Genomic DNA, 21478 nt, shown 5'->3' with positions numbered 1-21478 from the left:
TGGTACACCCAGAACTTAAATTACCTTGTATCCTTTCAAAAGTATCATCATTTGTCAGATTTTGCGCTATTTTTACAAATGGTGGCTATATCATTTTGGAAGGAAACTCTTCAAACCAGCAAGACTCATTCTAGGCCATTCTTGGATGTCACACACAGGCGCTCTCTCAATCATTAACCTTAACCTTGTTTCCTACAAGGGTGCACACTCTTTGCTGGTCATTCCAAAATGTGAAAAGCTGTTAGGACTGGAATAAGTGGGGGTGGTAATTTGGAACACATGTGCGGGGATATTTGGGGGGCTCGGGTGAGAGGAGGGGCTCGCAGCGAGGAAGTAGCGCGGAACAGGATGTCCTGAACAAAGCACGTCAAAAATAGTAGGTTAAATTACATAGTGCTGCTGGTTTAAGGCTGGCTGGCGGCTTAACGGCATGTGCTGACCGTGAGAGAATGAAACAAAAAGACAGCGAAGGTACCTACAGAAAAAACGGCACTACAAACTGACTCCAAAAAGATGTGTACGTATCTGAGAACACGAGAGAGAGAGAGAGACAGAGAGAGAGAGAGAGGGTTGAGGGAGGATCAAAGAGCGACATATCCTATTGAGGACTTTCCCTGTGAACTTCTCATATTCTCAGCTACTTTGCTAATCATGAAGGTGAACCTCAAAGTCTTGCGCGGCAGCAAACTGTTAAGACAGCAATCTGAGAAAGCTGTTGAAAATCTTCTCTTAATCCCCCATCTACCTCCAGGCCACATAATACACATAATAAAACTCATTGAGGAAGCCGAGAATTAAGTCGGAGAGCATATTCTCTGCTGCCCACGGTATTAAGTGCTATCACACACACACACAAACACTCACACATACACACACACACACCCATCAGCCCTCCGCACCATCCCCCCTCCTAACAGCCACAGAGAGCAGATGGGTTGGACTCCATGGTTACAGAGAATAGCCTCGCTTTGCAAAGCCAGGCTGCAGTAGGAATGTGGCCGGCTGCTGATCAGGGCTCGACATTAAAAGGACCAAATTAGGGTTAGACCAATCAGATATCAGCCAGTCACACCGTCCACCTCTGATGTCATAGAGGTTCCTCCCTGACCACAGCTACAGAAAAATCTGGAAAACCTGACAAGACATTTTGTTTATTCATTTCATTGTTCAGTAATGGTTTTTGTTAAATGACGTCTTCATGTAAAGGCAATAATGTATCTTGGAGTTTCCCTACCGTTGTCTAGGTGTCACGTGAAACAGCTAACCCTAAAAGAATTACATTAGTCTGGGTTTCAGTGGAGAGTTTTAGTGTCCCATAATGCAAAATATTGTTTTAGAGGCTTTTCCACTCTGACAAGAATACCGTTCTGGGGGAAACACTGAATATTTGTAATTTATCACATGAAAATGGTCAAATTTGAAGATATCAAATATTGGCTCAAAATACCACCAAACAGCAGTTTTGGTATGCAAACCCTAGACAAAATAACAGCCTGAGACTTGTTTTCCTAACTATGATATCGGAACAAGATCACTTATCTATTCCTGTCAGTTGGTGAGGAATGCCATCTGGATTTTGTGCCCCCCACCACAACTGCACCACATCTGCTGCAAAGGGAGGGGGGGCGGTTGCTTTGAAAGAGCAATCAAAATAATGGAACATGAATTGATGCGCCCTCAAAAGTAATCAATACACTGCCAATCATGTGAAGATATTTGAGGTGATTATAAGACTTCAGAAACAATCTATGACCTCACACTCTTCTCTAAAATCACTGTTGGTCTGACAGTAAAGCCTTGGCCAGAAACAGGGTGTGTTTGGACTCTAACGCCTGGTTCATGCTAAACATGAAACAGACACCGCAGAGTGCATCTGGTCAAAATTGTTGCCACAATGACTCCGTTTCAGAATGGACCTCCTCAAGAGTAAACGGAACCATTGCTAACTTTCTCTTGTCCATTTTAGCTAGCTAGCGCTAACTAGCTAGCTAAAGTTGTTGTCTTTGTGACCTCTGGCTCTCTCTGTTACTAGCGACACTCACAGCTGAGCTTTGTCTTTGAGCAGCAGAAAAAAGCATCATATCTGACCACTGGCCGATTCCAGTAAGGTTTTTCTCTTGTTGGAGGGGTTGGAGAGCTGAACTGCCCTACAGCGCCACTAACCACGAACGCCAAGGTACGTGGACGTCTAGCCGCACAGAGAGCACCAGCCAGCCGTTAACAGGCCTGAAGCTCCTGTCCAGCAGGTTGGTTAATGCTGCCTGCTGAGCCTGGAGATTAACCTGGACATCTGATTAATGTAAGACTCTTGTGTAATGCAGCAAACTGCACTTCACACCGCCAGGACCTTTACTCTCCTATGGGATTCAGGGATGGAAAGCCAATCACGCAGGCAGGTAAACATGTCTGCATGGGGGTTGAGTGTCTTGCTTGCAATTAACCTTTTTACACGTTTTATTCATTAATGATTCAGTTATGGTTTTTGTAAAATAATTCTTCATTTAAAGGCAGTAATATATCACAGAATTTGCCTACCATTGAATAGGTGTGTGGGTCATCCTGCCTTAAAGAGCCACTGACCCTAAAATGATTTCATTAGTTTGGGTTTCAGTGGAGAGTTTTAGTGTCTCATGATGGTTTAAATTCAGTTTCAGAGGTTTTTCCACCCTGACAAGAATACAATTCTGGGGGGGGGACACCACTGAAACTTGTATTTTTGGCACAAAAACTGAAAAATGTAAAGGTATGGAATATGCTTTATACTGGCACAAAATGTCGGCTATTGGTAGCTTTAATTAAAAAATATCAGTACCAGTCTTCAAAAATCCATATTGGTCGAATGCTAATGTATATGAAGCAGAAAGTGTTAAACACACTGCTACTTGACCTTATGGGACGCGGCTATAGGAAATCTGATATCCTCATATTCTTCATTTACCCATTGCTGATTAAAAGGTGCAATGTTTTGACAATAAACAGGCCACAGTAACACAATCTTTTATATTCAAATGAGCAGGATTAAGCTCCCGTGTGTCTATATAATTTAAAGGGCCAGCTCGTCAGAGGCATGTGACCGAGATGAGAGCCGGCTGCTAAGCCTCCCAGAGAGTGGGCTTTCATAGCAGGTTGCAGGGTTCATGTACTAAAGGTAATTAGAGGGGGGGGGGTGCATGGCATAAAGCCTCTCCCAGATATAATGAATGGTGAATAGAGGACTTCTAAAGCCCAGAAGAGAGATTACCATTTAAATGGTGTGAGGTTTAAGTTTGCTCCCTGCAGGAGTCTGCTGGGACAGTCATACTGTACAGAGACAATGGGGGTCACGGTGATCCCACCCTGGGATTAGAATTTAACTATTTTAGTGATTAACTCTATACACCACAGAGGTGAAGTCGACTCAGAGAGGAACCCCTGCCAAGCCAGGCCTGATAAAAGAGAAACAACCTTTTAAAAAGCGCTCTCTGCTGTTGACTCTTTTATGAATCAAATCAAATTTTTGTTACAAAGCACATTCTAAGCAAGGTCCAACAGCAAGGTAACAGGGACACAACAGAAGTAATGTTTAAAAAGAATATAGGATTTGCTTCTATACATATAAGGTAATATATAGCATTTATATGGTACATACATACTCAACATACTCAAAAGCTTTAGCAAATTAGTGCTTTGGAGACTGTTCCAAAGGGAATGGGTATGGGAATAAACAACTGCCAAATAAACTGTATTATAAGATGTGTGAGATTGTATGAAATCAACTTTGAGTAAGAGACAAACCTGACCATTTGAGCTGTTCCACTTTTTGAGAGAAATTCTTTCTCTTGGTAAACATGAGGCTAGAATGCTTCTTAGCATTCAACATTATGGGCATGGGTGCTCTTTGGATAAAAAAAAAGGGTCCTCTAGTAGATCCAAGGCACTCCAAAAATCTGTTAAAAAGCCTTTATTCAATTGGGCTAGTCAAAATTGTAAGTAAGAACTTTTTAATAGATTTTTGGAGTGCCTTGAATCTCTCTCCACATAATTTCTTTCTCTTTTTGAGTCAACTGTCTGACACCGGGGCAACGTTACAGAAAAAAGCTACAAGTCGGTGCCTCCTTTATTTCCATTTTCAAGAGACTCGCACCAGCTTGATTTGACTTGAGCTTCAGGCTGGGCCACATAGAGAACAGCCATCGTGCCTGAGCTGAGGGGCGGATCTGCGCAGGAGAATAAAGTCGGAATAAAGAGCTTTTTTCAGCTATTAAGCTCCGGTATAGAGCGAAGCAACACTTCTGCTAAGCCTGAGACGAGAGACACCGACTATCACCATCTTCCTCGCAGAACAAGTGCTCTTTCAGCTGAAAACTGCACTCTTACTCTATGGGAATGGTTGCGTTGCTTGTAAGATGCTTGCAGAGCAGAGCGGCACATTGATCAGCTGAAATCACCTTTTTCTGTAAATAGAGCCTAACCTGAGGCCCTATGAAGGAACCCCAGCGTCACGAAGCACGACCAAGATCAAATAAATCACAGTATGGATCCTCACCTCCTCCGCAAGCCATTTGTCTGCTCGACTCGGCCCATGTGGCCATTCGGGGAACGCATTAAAACCATATATTTCACCGACCACCCCATGTGAAAACGCCTGACTTCCTTCAGCGAGGGCAAAGCACAATGGCCGTTAGTTGCCTCCACTGCGGCTGATTTGTCGAATCTGTCACCTTCTCTTTCAAGTGCATGGCCACCATATAAACAGGCCGCTTCACACCTTCACACACTTGATCTCAGTGTGTCACGTCCTATGACTCCTCCTCCTCCTCCACAGTCCAACCTGCTGGATCTGGAGGTGGGATTCTGGTTCTGCTGCAATCCACACGCCCGATTTTTACACTTCTATAAAATTTTTGATTTAAGTATTAGCATAAATTCCTGTGTCGCTGTGTTTTACGAGCAACCAATAGGAGGTAAAAGCAAGGGTCAAAGGGATAAAGTGTGGTAGAGGTGAAGAAATAGCAGCCAGGGAGAAAATGTAGAGATGTTTTGGGTTGTTTTTGTGGGGGTTTTTTGTGTGTTCTGCATCAGGTGACGCGGTGATAAATCCCACTGAGGCGACATGTGGAAGAGTTGTAAAGCCTGGCCTTTGCTTCATCTTGAACTCCACCCTCTCTCTCTCTCTCTCTCTAGCCTGGGTGCTGGAACCCCCGATGCCCTGTGCCTGCCCCCACCCCACCCCACACAACACTCACTCCCACCCACCACCCGCGGGCCCATTAAAGGCTGCATTGTTTCCCAGGGGTCAGGCTCCAGGGGTCAGGCTGGGTTTCATTCCAAACTTTAACGCAAACCAGGAAATGCAAGTCAAGCATTTTAAGCCCCAGTCAATGGAGAAGACAAACAGCACTCCTGTTTCCCACCACTCTAAATATTCACTATAACACAACTGAATAGAGTAAAATGTACAAAATCCTGTGTGTAACTTAATTCATATCAATGAAAGCCACGAGTCATTAGTTTAATTCACACGTCAAGGAAACATTTTTTTGCTAAAATTTAGTGATTTCTCCTTTATTTCTCATTTCTTAAAGCAATATTTCACTTCGGTAAATTTTTGCCATGGAAATCTCCATAAGAGTTCATGGACCTTAACACTACTGTAAAGAAAGAGACGTATTTCTTAAATTTCTGTTTTTAATTTATCTCTATATACATTTGTATACTACTTGTACATATATACTACTTCAAAAAAAGACCTGTTACCTAAATTTCTACCTTTAAATTTTGTATATACTGCTTTTTTTTAATATCATTTTATGTTGTTTTATGTTTAATATGACCTACAGGATTAATACACCAAGTCAAATTCCTTGTTAACATGGCCAATAACACTGATTCTGATTCTGAATTGTAAGCTGCCGACATCATCTGCACAACACTGACCAAGGACATATGACAAAATTACATAATCTGGGTGACATCATGATTTGCATACAGTACTGTGCAAAAGTCTTAAGCACCCTAGATTTTTTATATAAATTTTGTCTTAGATGTTCTTTTGTTTTCTGCATTAGTGTGTCAGTAGACTGATCTTTATAGTACATTTTTTGATATTTAGAAACTTTTCATTTCATTATTTTTTAAAGCATCTTCACTTTATATTAAAAAAAAAAAAAATTCTTTTGCACAGCACTGTATACGTTAGCAGCAATCAACCGCTCCTTTACTTTTTCTGCTCTCAATGCATTAAAAAATCCCCAGGTTTCACCCAAAAGCATCTCTTTAACCCCTTCCCTCTCTCTCTCTGCATCACGCTGAGAACAGAGGCGTATTGAGGCCAAATCTCCCCTATTGTCCGTCCCTGGCTCGGACAAAGGCCCCATGTATAGTGTAAAAGCAAGCCTTTTGAGCGGCTGACAGAGCGACAAGGCCCTGCTGCAGGGGTTTTCTCTCCGGAGGGGTTTCTGTGTCTTGTCTTTCCATCACAATCGTGCCCCAGCTGAGACAGAGAGAGAGAGAGAGAGAGAGACAGAGAGAGAGCGGGGGTTGGAGGAATCTGCTGTACTTTTCCGCTGCCGGCTCCCCTCCTCTCTCTGCCTTTCTTCCCCTCCTCATATCTCTCCTGCCCTGAAACTTATCTCTACTACCTGGGGGGGGGGAGACGACATCCCCCCCACCCCACCCCGCCCCCCGCCCCTCCATGAGTAGCGTGTACATGCCCACACATCTAACAGGGGTTAAAGGCATCCGAAGAGCCTCTGGGCCGCAGAGCACAGCATTCCTGCGGACTCCACTGTCGGGCCGCACTGTGATGCTAATCTTTAAACTTCAATGCAGTTGTAGATTAGGCTCATCCTGGAGACAATGGTGACCTGTTGACAATGCCAACTTGATAATGTACACTCATGCTTTTCTTTTTTTAAATCAGCTGCTGAGGCTAAATCATTAGCATTGAGTAATAACACCCAGAGATAGGGCTACATATTAACGTTATGCTAATATATATAATATATATAAATATATATATATATATATATATATATATATACCGTCCCGGTATATATACATATATATATATATATATATAACGCCAAACACTTTGCTTCTTTTGCTGCAAACACAGCTAAAGCTCATTGGAATCTTTGCTGCCAATCTCACATAAACAAAGTTATTTGAAGTAGCTTGAGGGGGAGTGTTCTTACATTCTCTGACAAACTATTTAGTATAATATGCTTGCACTTTACTCCTCATTTTTTCATCCGTTCTTTGCTTTTCTACCCTTCATAGCATGAAGGCCATAGAATGAATACCTCAGAGAGGCTCACCAATTTTGAAATGTCTACATCTTAAGTACATATCAACAAGTCTTTGATCAAAATATTGGAATTTCATCAACAGCTATTGACGTGGTTGGTTGTTTTCCTGCAGTAAAACCTGGTTAACAAGCTACAGAGCAGGTTATTAGCATTCATTCATTTGCATACACGTTGCACTAGAAGTTTATTAATCTATGATACTCCATAAATGAATCCGATACTATAGAAAAACAAATATCATGATGTGCCACTGTACATTTCTTTATTTTATTTGCTGTAAAGTGAGAAAATGCTACACTCGCCTATTTCGAAAAGCTATTTTGGTGTGTTGAACCAATGGAAAATGGCAAAAAAAAAAACGAACATAAAAAAAGCCTGGACATCACTATTTGAGCATGACCATTTTGTCTTCTATCATTCAGTTTGCAGAACATGAAACTCCTGCTACAAAAAAAAAAAAGGCGGAAACTGTTTTGACCCTGAGCTTCAGGCCTAAACAGTCAGCACACACTGATATGAACCATGTGGTGAGTTTTACAACCCGGGCTTTGTGATACAGGGTCATATAAAAGTGCTCTTAATGAATGTGAGTCTCCCCCTGTATTAATGGGAGGGAGGGGAGGGGGGGGGGGTGGCTTCCCAGAGAGCCAGCAGACCAACTCCCACTGATCTTTCCCATGGCCAAACCCCTTCTTGGGATGGAAAATAGAATGAAAAAACTATGAAATGCCCCGCCATCAAAATGAAGGAGCCTCTTAATCGCCTCTTGTTAAACAGGCTCTGACATCTCTTTACGCTAAAATAAGCATAAAGACAAAAAGACCATTTGCAATGCATCAGATAAGTTCTAAGTTTGTGTGTGTGTGTGTGTGTGTGTGTGTGTGTGTTTGCGCTGGGGGATGGGTGCAAGGCAGTTGAAATAACACACCCTTTGAAGACAAAGGTCTGCAACATGATGGACTTGATCGTTTGGTTTGACTCGGTCGGGGACTGACGTGTTTCAGTGAAATTGGGAAAAAGGAGCGTGCGTGGCCGGAATGGCCAGAGCAGCCCACTGTCACTGGCTATTTATAGGCGCGCATTACAGAGTCGCAGGAGTCCCTGACCTCCCCCACTGTTACTATTGATCTTCACATAGCTTCTGTCCCCCGCATCTACAAGCGCCGCATAAACAACCCCGACCTCTCTCTCTCTCTCTCTCTCTCTGTCCTTTTCTTTCTCTCTTTGCCTCTGTTTCTTTGTTTCTGCGTTTGTCTCTGCCTCTTTCACATGCAGAGATGTAACCAAACACACACAAACACACACACACACACACACACACACACACACACATAGATATATACAGATATTATCCCCCCCCTTATAAATAGTGATATCAAAGAATAAGCGCTTCCAGCAGGAGTGAGGCGGTGTGTAGAGTCTAGAGGTGTTGCTGGGTGTCTTTGCATGATGACAGAGTGGAGTTAACCCTGCCTCAGCTGGAACACAACCACTAACATGGCTGCTGGATGGGGGATTAGCATGGGGGGGAGGGGACGCATAGAGTAACATGGTTTCCTTAACATGCTACACTCCCAATCCTTGAGAGAAAATCAAACAGGCTTCCAGAAATCACTGATTTCAAGTTGAGGATTAGCAACGGAAGCAATGAATAGTGAGCTGCACTACCAAAAAAACACACACGGCAAGATAAGCACTATGGAAGACATGCACTAGCAGTGGGCAATTTTATACCAGGCAGCTCAGTTATTCTCAGTTTTGCCATGTGGAATATGTCTTAAGAGTGAGAAGGAACACATTCCAAATTCCTGCAATACAAGAGGGAGGAGGAGGGGTGGGGGGTGGGGGATAATGTAGCGCGAAACTTGCCAAGAGAAGGTTCTTTTATTTCAGCACTTAGGATAATTGGAGTAAATAGCTAAATAAAGCCACAAAAGACCAAAAGCTAAAAGCAATTTGGGGAACATCATCCACAAAGTTCAAGGAAGGATCGCCCACTTCACCGAGGATGTCACATATCCGAGAAGCCGCTCTTTGTGTGAAACTACACTGTTGATTCTCCAAGAAAAAAAAGAAATTAGGCTGTTTCAAAAGTAGAGAAAGAAGAAAGAGAATCTGTATTAGTTATTCAAATGCAGGTGAAACTGCTCCCAGGTTTGGGCTAGTGGCGGGCCCACGGGGGCTACCGCTGGCCAGCAGAGTCATCCTAACCGGCCCTCCGTCACATAAACACTGCTGACTGTGTGCAAACCCTTTTCCAGATGGGCCACAGCCACATACCAAAGATCAATACGTATGGAGGCGCGCTGTGCAATCCACATCGGCGCCGAGCTACGTCACAACATACACATAAACAAAGCACTTCAAGGCAAAACCATCGATCACATGCTTTGAAAAGATGAAATATCTCGGCGTTAATTAGCCCGGAGCTGAAAATCATTAACTATTCTCAACGGGCATAATGCGAAAAAAACAACTAGAGGACAAATCCCTTCAATTATGATACAAATCTAAAAGCATATGTATAATTCGTTTACTCCAACTGCAAAGGAGGATTCTTGAGAGAATGGCGCAGATTAACTAATTATCCTCCTTTTCATTGATCCAACAATCTGTTTTTATTGGCTGTTTAATTTCAAGCCACCCATTCATTCATATATGTGCTGTTTCTCACAAACCTGTGCTTTACATATTAACAACATACAGATCTAACATGTATAAAAAGAGAAAAACAGAGAACAGCATGAAACTGAATCCACCAAGGTGTACAAAAAAAAAATCAAATAACACTGCAAGGCAATTAAATGCACATTCTCTACTTAAACACAACAGCTATCCTCTCTCATTTACACATAATTAGGGTGAGTTTAAGTATGGGGCCAATAAAAGCAATAGCCCGACCCCTTGCTCTCTCCCAGCCTCTCTTACCTTCCCATGTATCCATTTCATGCTTCTCCCAGTCTGCCTGGGCGCCATTCAAGCATGGACTCCGCTAAAGAAAAGCCACAGGGCCCGGGAGCCTCGGCCTCATGACTCTTTCTTTCTCTTTCTCTCTCACTCCCTCTTTCTCTCTCTCTCTCTCTCTCCGGCAACCTCTTCCCTCGACAGCCTGCCCCTCTCTGACCGCAGCCTGAGCCGGCAGCACCACTGGTCACTTTACTGCCTGGTCACATGACCGCAGAGTTCAAGCCCCGGGGTCACGGCTTGGCTTGAGGTCCAATGACAGCTAGGGGTTATCTGAGTGGAACTGATAGTCCTATTTTCTCTGCCGTTCAACAATACTCCTCCTCCTGCCCAAATTAGCCTCCCCTCCCCCCTCTGCCTGCCTCTGGCACTTCTGGGGAGGACCAAAGTGCATGTCCAAGCATAAACACAGGTTCAAGCTGACAAAACACACCGACATTAACTAATTGAACCACTTAGTGCAACAGGGAGGAAGGTTAAAGCTAAAGTTTCACAGCTTGCTTGGTTACTAACTGAGCACAGTGCTAGCAAAGCCAAAGGGGGCTTGGTACAAACAGGTTGGATACAGAAACCAAGCAAAAATGTTGGGAGTGAATCCTCTTGAAGGAACCAGTTTCTGACCCCATTCATTGCTTGATGCTAGGCTAATGCTGTGTTCAATTCAAAGTTGGAAGTTGGAAAGTCCCAGCTGGTAGGTTGTAGTTAACCTCTGTGTGTTCTAGTGGTCCAGGGAAGAAACGTGGACGCCCAAATACTGTCCCCCATGCAACAGCTAATGTTATGTCAAAGATATTTGGCAGTGCTAGCTAGCTAGCTAGCATGGAATGTTAGCAACTGTGAGTGCAACACTACATTTCAAATTTGCACATTTAGCCATTTACTACACAGGTGTATTGATGGATTTAAGGTCATGTGATTCAAAAAAGTGTATTTTAAGGATTATAAGCATATTACAGCATATGGAAAATAAGTTCCTACTTGCAATTCCGACTTGAAGGGTCGTTCAATTGCATTTTACCTTGTAGGAAGTCTGAATTTCCAACTTTCTCTGAACGCAGCATTAGCCCATGTTCCCAGGTTTCTAGGCTGGTTCCTAGGCTACAGCAATAGCCCTCCCCTCCCAGTGCTACAGCAGTGACCTTACCATCCAGTGGGTTCTCTTCCTTCATCCCCTCCAGTGGCCTGGCTAGGGGACCATATTGAGAAGCGTCCAGTGTTTCGCCAGCGGACCTCACACCCAAAAACTCTTACTGCCCTTCCTTCCACCGCGACAACCCCTGATGCTCTGCTGCCCAGCGGCCTCCTCTCTAGGTGATCCCAGTCCCACACTATAGAGGACACGGTTGTCCTGCCCAGCCAGCCAGTCAGTCCCCAGCCCACCCTCTCCACAACAGCTCCACCCTACTAATACCACTTGTTCACTCTCACAGACCCCCCCCCACCCCACCCCACCACCCCCCCGGGCCCAACCCCCCATGTGAATGCTAATGACCCCGGCCACACTAAGTCACATATAAGAAGCTTTTCACATTCAAACGCAACTGGAGAAGACGCAACAGGGAGATGTCACATAAGAATGCGTACAGGGGGGGAAAATTGAGATGCGACGCTCCGCTGGGTGGATGATAGGAGGGACTGAAAGAAACACCAGTCGGCCTGTCATATCAGGTAGTCTTAATAAGAAGACAGAAATATGAGGACACGTGTAACCTGTTGGCCCGATCAAAGGCAGTCTCGCCGTCTCCGAGTTTACTTTACACTAATACCGTAAGAGTCTGCTGCCATATGTCACTGTGTCAAAGGCACGGCTTATAGGAAGGACCTGGCTAAGGTGTTGTAATCGGATGCGGATCTATACATGCCGATTTCAGCATCAAGATTGCACTTTACAGTCCAGGAGGGGTGAACAATAAGGATGTAGTGGAGGGTAAACCCACCTAAACTCAGTGAACCTTGTCTTTCTATATGTGGAATATAGTTTACCATCTTTTTTAGGACTGATATAAATCTTTATGACACAAATTCAGAATACACATTATATTGACTGGTCTCAAACTGATGGATAGGGCTATTAAAGGAGGGAAAGCTTATATTAATTAAATGAATGCTTTTCTGAAACTATAATTCATTTCTGTTTATATTGGCGGTTGTTTGTCATATAATGATCATCAACTGGAGGTCACAGTTTACCCTCCTTTTTATTTCCCACTACATCACTGGTTAGCAAAGATTTTTTTCTGTTATTTACACAGAGATAGCCAACACAAATTTCTTTAAATTCATTTAAAAGCAAAGGAAAAGAAAGAAAAAAACTGCTTCCTCTTTTATGAAATAATCGAAATATCTACTCCATAGCACCGGTGTCAAATGCCGCCTTTGTTGACATATTTTCAGTCCAAGTGGCATAACCTCGCTTGTCGATACTAATAGGAAATCAAACCTGAGCCACAGAGAGAGAGAGAGAGGTGGGGGGGGGGGGGGGGGGGGTTTGGTATGGGAACCAGCCATATGTCACCCTTGACCTTAGCACCTTTCCTCCCATGTGGCGAAGATGAACGGCATAATCAGCCATGTTGCCTTTAACCTTGAAGTCAATTGGAGCGCGGTCAGCGCTGAGGCTCCAGCGGTTATCAGTTGTTGTGCGTAGCGATGGAGACGCTATCTGGGACCTGAGGGCCAGGGTCAGGTGCAGGCTATCTCCGACATGTCGTACACGAAGGCTGGGCACACCTTCTGAAAATTTTTTACAACACCGATAGCAGTTCCTCTACTTCAAAACGTCAATCCCTGCTCTAAAGCGATGCCTTTCTTTGCTGAATGAGAGGATATTTAATCATTTCACATGTCATTTTATGGGTCAGATGCAGAATAAAAATGGTTACTTTGAATTTCTCAGTTTGAGATTTTGTTTTCTTCCATTTGTGAGTGGGAGCTCTCTTTGCATCTAGTCTTCATTGGATTTTTGGGCCTCTTTTGGGCCAGTTCAGCAACAACAGATTCAGTTTGTGCTATTTTGATCTCAGTGGAATCAGACCGTAATCAATTCGATCGATTTCTTCAGCACAGATTCCCATAAACAAGAAGAAAACTAGAGTTCACATTGTTTTTCATTACAAGATCGATAGGCACGGTTTTCTAATATTTATCCCTATTGGAAATATACTCTGGTTAGCGGTCTTTGTAAAAAGCCTCTAATCTGGTGATCTGCTGGTTGAGTTAATAAGTCCTGTACAACATAGTGAAAATGTTGAAAAATTACATTTCCAACATTTGAAAAAAGTGACTCCTACTCTTACAAAATCATGAAATTAAAAGCATTACTCACAATAATGAACATGAAAGTAAAGCTCACTACTGAGTGAACTATTGAGAGATAAAACTCAAGGAACGTCATTGTTTTTTTAAAAGCATTTTTGAGTGCTAAACCCCCTTTATCTAGAATTGATAAGGAGATATGAAAGTGTCCAGATGTTTTTCATGAAATACAGAAGGTTTCTCAGTCTGAACAAAACACAAATGCAATGAAAAATGTGATGTAAAAACCGTGACTGATTGACTGTCAAACTTCACAGAAACATTTGCCATGAGCGATCAAGATAAAAACTAAAAAAAAAACACCTACAAACATTTTGTTCTAAATTTCCCAGCCATGGAAAGTCTAGTTAAACATTGTGATCTTAAAGCGGCCTCAGGCGAACCCGGCATTCTTTATATATTTGTCATTCTGTTCTTGACTTTCCTCCTCCCGAGGCATGCGAGCAGAAGCCCCTTTAAACAAAGCAAAGTTGTTAGCTAACATGCTAATTTGATTCAATGTCAGTTCGAATGAGCTCTTTCTGTTAGTTGTTTTCGGCATTTCCCTAAACATCAGAGTAACAAAGGGCATTTCTTTTGTTTGAGCGCCCCCCCCCCCCCCCCCCCCCCCCCCCCTGCGCACTGTCAGATAGGCCGAACCTCTCCACTTCTGAGACAAAGAGCTTCAAGAAAAACAGGAATAGGCCACTGCTCTTGTTCTTTGGCAACCATACATAACATATTATTTGAGTTGCTTAAGCAAGACCCACCCTTGATCTACTAAAAGCAGGGTTTCTTGTTAAAGGAGAAGAAGAATCATAAGCTCTTCCAAAGCACTGCTGGACATTCACCGTCCCTCTCTACAGCTGCAAACATACTGTATGCTAATGCTAACGAATGTATCAGTTTGCCAGTGTATCAGGCCGATACATTGAGGCCTTTTCAGCCAGTCAATGGCATCCGCCTCTCATATGATACGAGGTTCCTCCCGTTCTTCTCCCTCAAAAGCTTCAGGGTGAAACCTGCCTCACCCTGCCTTAAGGAGCTGCTGACCCACCTAAAACTATTTCTCTTAATAGCAAAATGGTTTTCAGAGATGAATACATGTATTCCTTTAGAATCACATATGTTCTGAGGAAAAGGCAGAATGGTTTCAAGAAAATCTGGCGACCCTATATTGAGAATATAACTTAAAACAGAAAAAACATTAATGTCAAGTTTCTATATTGCTAATTTTGACTTTTTATTTTTATTTTGTTTTTCCCCGGGGTATTGGTTGGATTCGGTATGTTGGTATTGATTGATTGATATGTATATATACTGTATATGCGTAGATATATATATATATAGATATATGTGTATACATTTGAAACAGTAAAAAAAAAAGAATCCCATGATGGTCTAAACTCTGTTTTAGAGGCTTTTCCACCTTGACAAGAATAAAATTCTGGGTGATACACTGAATTCTTGTATTCTTGTGTTTTCTTTGGCATGAACATTGTCTAATTGAAAGATATTGAATATGAGCACAAAATATCAGCTATCAGCAGCTTCAATCCAAAAATGTCAGTATCAGCCTTCAAAAAACACCCAGTCAACCTCTAATATAGACCCTGTTGTTTATTGTCTGGCCCCTTGTCAGTGGTTGGTGTGTCACTGTATGTACTGTCTTTACTTGCTGCACTGTGTTGTGTTCTGACTGTTCTGGTGTCAGATCAGAGGTTGACGGCAGCTGACCTCAGCGTTTCAGCGCGTGTCTTCGCTTTGCGTCCACTCCTGCAGATTAGATTTACAATGATCCGCATTACATTCCCCGGATGCATTTGCTTTTTTGGAGCACCGATGAACCGATAGATCAATGGGGGCTGTTCTCTCCCTGAACTTCCACAGGGCATATAAACCTGAGGTGACCCGGCCACCATCTTGAAGTTAATGGCCACTAAAAACAGCCGTCTTCAACAGCCATTCATCATCCTTTTAATTATACTGACAGGGGAGAAATTATCAATATGTTCTTTTCCTTTTCTTCCAAGCGTCTTATTCCGATAAAGCCTGTGGTGTGATGTCTATGGAAGTTACACCCACACACACACACACACACACACACGCACACACTGTGCTGTGTCCAGCTGGTCCATCAGTCCAGGGAGGTGAAAGCAGTTAATTATTCATCAGTGTAATTCTAGCTGACACAGGTGATATCACCAAGGCTTTGTTTGGACAGCTATTACTATTATAATATCACTTACATATTTCCTGCTGCACTACAACACAGACATGAAGGAAAAACTGCCGACTCGGATCCTCTAACACTGTTATGTAGCACTGTAGCATCAATCTGTGATGTCCAATGCATTCCAGGAGTTATTTTGCGATCAAGTGTTTTTTGGTGAACCCACTTTCCATTAGCCTGCTACTTCTACTTCAATTAGTGATTTCCTACATTTCCCAGAATGTGGCCAAGCCCCTTACTCGAATGTCTTGTGGCTGCATTGCATTCTGGTCTATTGAGGCTACTGTGGGTGGAGAAATTGGTCTCTCTCCTCTTCTACGATGGATTTCTCCCTGTATGATTGTTGAACGTCTCTTGGTACAAAATGGCAGCTCTAGAAAGAAGCCCTCGCTCTAAGTCCCTCGAGGGACTGACACCAAAACCTGACGTTTACCACTGATGTTTTACATCCTGAAACATTTTCTCATATCAAACTCCACTGTAGCTGCTAGAAATATCTTGAGGTGATGTTCCTGGCTTGAAAAAAACCTCTCCTCTTATTTCCTGCCTAGCACTTCTCTATCATCTTTCACACTTCTTTGATCATTACATGGTAACAGATAGTTTGTTACATTGTGCTGTGACCTGTGACCCTTGCACTCCTTACTACTGGTTGCTTGTAATGTTGTCAATCTAGGAAATTAACTTTGTTTTACTGTTGACTCACTGGAAGTTGCTCTAGATAAGAACAACCAGATGCCTAAAATGTTACATTACATTATGTAATTCAGCACAGTAATTCTCAACCTTTTTCATATCAAGGACCCTAATTTAGTCCACATTAGAGCCACAGACCCTAATGTGATGAGGTTTTGTCTCTCGAACCCAAATCTGAGAATATTTTTATTGTTAGATATGATTTTGTCCAGAATTCCATGACTGTCTGTATTGTAGGTAGAGAGATAACAGTGAAACTATGATCAAAACAGCCATTCTTCTACATTCTCTAATTGAGTTAACTTCTTGTAAATGAAATAATGCTGAAGTTTAACAATTCATCAGTTTGCTGCGGACCCCCTGGAACCCCCTCAAGGACCCCTGGTGGTCCCCGGACCCCACGTTGTGAACCGCTGATTTAGCAGACGCTTTTGTCCAATGCGATTTACAATAAGTACGTCTTGTCAACTGTAATGTGAATAAGCTCTTTCATCAATTTGACGTTGTGCAACATTCGTACCATTTACTAAACCAACACAGAATAGAAAATGACATAAATACTGAAACTGACTCAATCTTCTTATATAACAGTAAGTTGATCAGCGAGCTTAGCTGCTAAAAAAAGCCCCATCATATTCTTTTATACCTTACCACAAGCCATTTTAACATGAGGAAAAAAAATCATTTATTGGACAAAAATAGTAATTTTTAGTTGACAGCTTGACTCATTAAGAAATGAACAAAAAACAGGAATGAACAAAGGGAATGATGGGTGGGGAGGGGTTGTGTATTGTTATCCAGTATCCTTTAACAATCTGTATTGCAGACCTCTAAACTCCCTATAAATGAAATAAAAATATTAATCACCAAAACATGAGAAATCAACACCTTTCCTTAACTGTACCTAAAATGTCTCAATTCAGGGGGAAACAAAGAAAAGAGTTTGGCCAAATCAGCATTAGGGGAGGTCAAAGGTTAAACCATGCCTTTGTCATAAGACTGACTGTAAGGAGGAGGAGGGGAAGGACACAAAGCTGCCTCACTTCCCCTGCCTGAAGAGACCTTATGCTGCGTTCAGGGCAAATGGAAAAGATGGCAGCTACGAGCTTCGTGCTAGAAAATACTGTTCACCTTTCAGATGGTAGAAAATACTGTTCACTCAGCTTTCAGATGATAAATACTACTACAAAATACTGTTCACTTAGCTGTCAGATGGTAAATACTACAGAAAATACTGTTCACTCAGCTTTCAGATGATAAATACTACTACAAAATACTGTTCACTTAGCTGTCAGATGGTAAATACTACAGAAAATACTGTTCACTCAGCTTTCAGATGATAAATACTACTACAAAATACTGTTCACTTAGCTGTCAGATGGTAAATACTACAGAAAATACTGTTCACTCAGCTTTCAGATGATAAATACTACTACAAAATACTGTTCACTTAGCTGTCAGGTGGTAAATACTACAGAAAATACTGTTCACCTCAGCTTTCAGATGGTAAATACTGGAACATACTGTTCACCTCAGCTTTCAGATGGTAAATACTACTGGAAAATACTGTTCACCTTAGCTTTCACATGGTAAATACTACTGGAAAATACTGTTCACCTTAGCTTTCACATGGTAAATATTACTGGAAAATACTGTTCACCTCCTTTCAGATGGTAAATACTACTAAAATGGTAAATACTACCAGAAAATAGTACTAGAAAATTAATTATATCCTATTGTTTGTGTGTGGAACTAGACTTTTCATATATTCTAATGTTTTTCATCTTGTTAAATTGAGGTTTTTGCAGGTTATTGTGCCTCCTGCCTCTTTGGTCAATAATTGGTTGGCACTTAATTAGACAAAATGAATTACACCTGTGCTTCTTTTATATAAGTCTGCATGGTGTTTGGCACAATTGCACAGTTGCATAACAGTTATTGCAGCAAGTTATTCCATTAAGTGATCTCAACTCTTAAAGTGTCATGAGAGGAAATAAATACTTTCTGGATTTTTGGTTTGTGGTCAACATGACAGTATTTGGTTTGCGGTAAAACATGAACTCAAATGTGTCATCACTTAAGGGTGAAAAAGCCACACCAACCAACCAAACCAACCAACCAAAGTGTATAGAAAAACTACGGTCATGGATGGCTTGAAACGGGTTTGAACACATCTAAATAAAGTCATTCAGTTATTCCCATATGACCTGAATGCAGCATCACAAGAAGGGGGGGGGGGGGGGGGGGTTGACCCTATACCATACACCAGCATCAGGACTCGCCACCAGAGGGAGCTATCAGACAAACCTGGAGCCCCCCTCCATGCTTTCTGTCCACAGACAAAGAGGCAGAGAAACTCAGCAGCATGAACCGACTTGTTCGCTCACAAATACCAACGCTGCTCCAGAGTCAGGCAGTCAATCATGACTTTTAACTATCAAGTCTGCCTGATACCAAACCGCTCACGCCACCTATTTCACAGAGGAGTGTTGAGGAATGCTACGGTTTGGGTTCTGATAGCGGAACTAGTTTCTCTTCAAATTTGTATTCTGGGTGAAGTGACATATTTTAAAGGAGAGATCTTTTGAGGAGAGAAAATGTTACCTGATGCCCAACATGTCAAGTGAAATTCTCCAAATTGTCATCATTATCATATCTTACATAAGGATTCTAGGGGTTTTGTTTCCTACCCAGCAATTTGTAAGGTGTTCTCCAAATGGCGGGTGAAACTCCTCAAACACATCTGACAAAGCGAAGGCAAGCCCAAACAATAGCTGAGGGAGGCTTATCACCGCTGTTGGGTAAAAATCTTGAAACTTCAAACTTTTGTGTTTTTTTTCCTCCTCTCTCTTTCTTATTTGAATTGAAAGTTAACATGGTCATTCGAGTGAGAGTTATGACCCTGGGTCCATTAAACCTGTCGTTATAAAATCCCATCGCATTACTTTCAAAAGTACATGGATGTTAAGTGGAAAATCAGCGTTCTTTTCTTGATTCTTCAGAACTATGTACTTTTAATATGTCATGTGGATGAAATTCCGAACATTACGCACAGTTACGAACATGAAAGTAAAGTTCAGTTTGAAAAAATATTAAAGTTATTTGCTATTCTAAGACCTGTCAAATATGAACATTATTGAGCATCATCTATATTTTTGAATTTTTGAGTGATGAAACTCTTTCTAAAAATGGATGTAAAGCATTCTGGAGTGTTAACATGGAGACATGAAAGTGTCCAAAGGTTTCTCATGAATTACAGATGGCTCTCAGTCTGGACAAAAACACAAATGAAATGTGAAATATAATGTAAAAAGCATGAAACTCTTAGTGACAAATGATCAATGATCAAACACGAAAATGTTTGTCATATGTGACTGACATAAAAAAAAACCTCCTAAAACCATTTTGATGCTATTAGCTACTGTAAGATGTACCAAACACAAACATCTATATATTTGCACCTTTTCATATTTCGAATATGTCACATTGATAAAAAATGGACGGATCTCAGAGGGCATTTTCCACAACAAGACGCTTAATGCTATCGTCTGACAAAAACCAGGCATCTCCGCTCCCGTTTTAAAGGATGAGACGCGGAGACGGTAGCATCTCTGTGTCTTACCACCATGTTGGTAATGACAGGTTAGGCTGACAGCAGTGGTCTCTGCTACGCCTCCTTCAAAAAGACTGCTGCCGAAGCCTGAGTTGGACCGGAGCCTGTCAAATTACAGTGAGATCCCACCTCACTTCCCACTCCCTCTCCCCTCCATCTGTCTGCTGTCTATCTCTGTACTGCCACTCCTCTATTCCCCTCGCTTTTGTTTATTTTGCCAGTGTTGCAGTGGTAATCCTCAGGTTCCTTGTTTTCCTTTTGTTTCGCCTCCATCTTTGGTGCTCGGCGCTCATTGCTGTGGTGTTTCTGCACTGCACTTTCCAGAGATCACCTGTCAATCAAACAGTGTGTCCAGTACCGTGACGTCTTTTTCTGTTGATGAAGTTTGAGTTTCTCTTGTCTTTGTCTGGTTAGCCATGGTGGCTAACGCTACTCATGCTAACTACCCAGTTCTTCTTCTGTTTATTCCAAACAAACCGGAAACGTAAAAAACATAATTTCCAACCCAACACCGCGTATTTATGCCGCATTCATGATCTTGTTGCTAGAACTTGGAATCGTTCAAGTTTTTAACGGAACGGCTACAGCCAAGATGGCCACCAGGATCAGCAGTTAATTTAAAATCGCTAGCATTTTGACACACTTCCGCAATTTGTGACACCAAGCGGGAAAAATCGGAGCCTACAAATTCCTACATCCTACTTGTAGCTACCACTAGGAGGCTGACCTGAATGTGTTTTCCCCGTCAGCAGCTCGTATGTACGGTAAACCTGACACGACATGAACATGGCATGAGAACAACAAACATCAAATCGGACTTTTGTGTTATATCAATCAGCGAGAGAGTAGCAAAACAGACTTTTATTTATATGAAATTAGCCATACTCCCCCACTTCTTGGAAAAATGTTGGTTTGGAACCTGTCTGAAATGCCTTGAGAGCATCTCTGGAATTCCCTCAAAGGCAGACTTTTTAAAAATGGCAGCCGAGAGTCAATCTGTCTGACAGTGTGAGCGCACAGGGGAGTCCAGATGTGCTGCACTCCGATAAGTGCTTGATAAAATAGCTGAAACTGAAAGATGGCCAACCTTCAGCTCCCTCTTTGAAGGTCCGCATTTCATCTGCGTCGATCTGAGGAGAATGTTTAGATGTGTACTTTTTTTTAATATGTCATATTGATAAAAAAAAAAAAAAAACGCGGCTCTCGGAGGCCATTTTCCACCGCGGCGAACAATGGAGGTCCCTACAGTATCGCCTCTTTAGCCCGTCCCCTCCCATATCCCTCATCCCTGCTTTGTCCATATCTAGCTCATCCCCTATTTCTCTCTCATCCGCCTCCCTCCCCCATATACTCCCACCCCCACCCCCTCTCCATCCCACTCTATCTCTT

General features: G+C 42.2%; 1 protein-coding gene across 1 annotated transcript in view; it reads right to left on the bottom strand.

Moving 5' to 3' along the window:
• Window positions 1-21478, bottom strand: part of nr6a1a (nuclear receptor subfamily 6, group A, member 1a) — a 79908-nt gene that overhangs the window by 8370 nt on the left and 50060 nt on the right. The window lies entirely within an intron of this gene.

Source organism: Centroberyx gerrardi, chromosome 8 (assembly GCF_048128805.1).
Source record: "Centroberyx gerrardi isolate f3 chromosome 8, fCenGer3.hap1.cur.20231027, whole genome shotgun sequence".
Taxonomy (NCBI): Eukaryota; Metazoa; Chordata; class Actinopteri; order Beryciformes; family Berycidae; genus Centroberyx; species Centroberyx gerrardi.
Note: the sequence above shows the minus strand (reverse complement) of the source record. Positions and strands in the feature narration are given on the sequence as shown.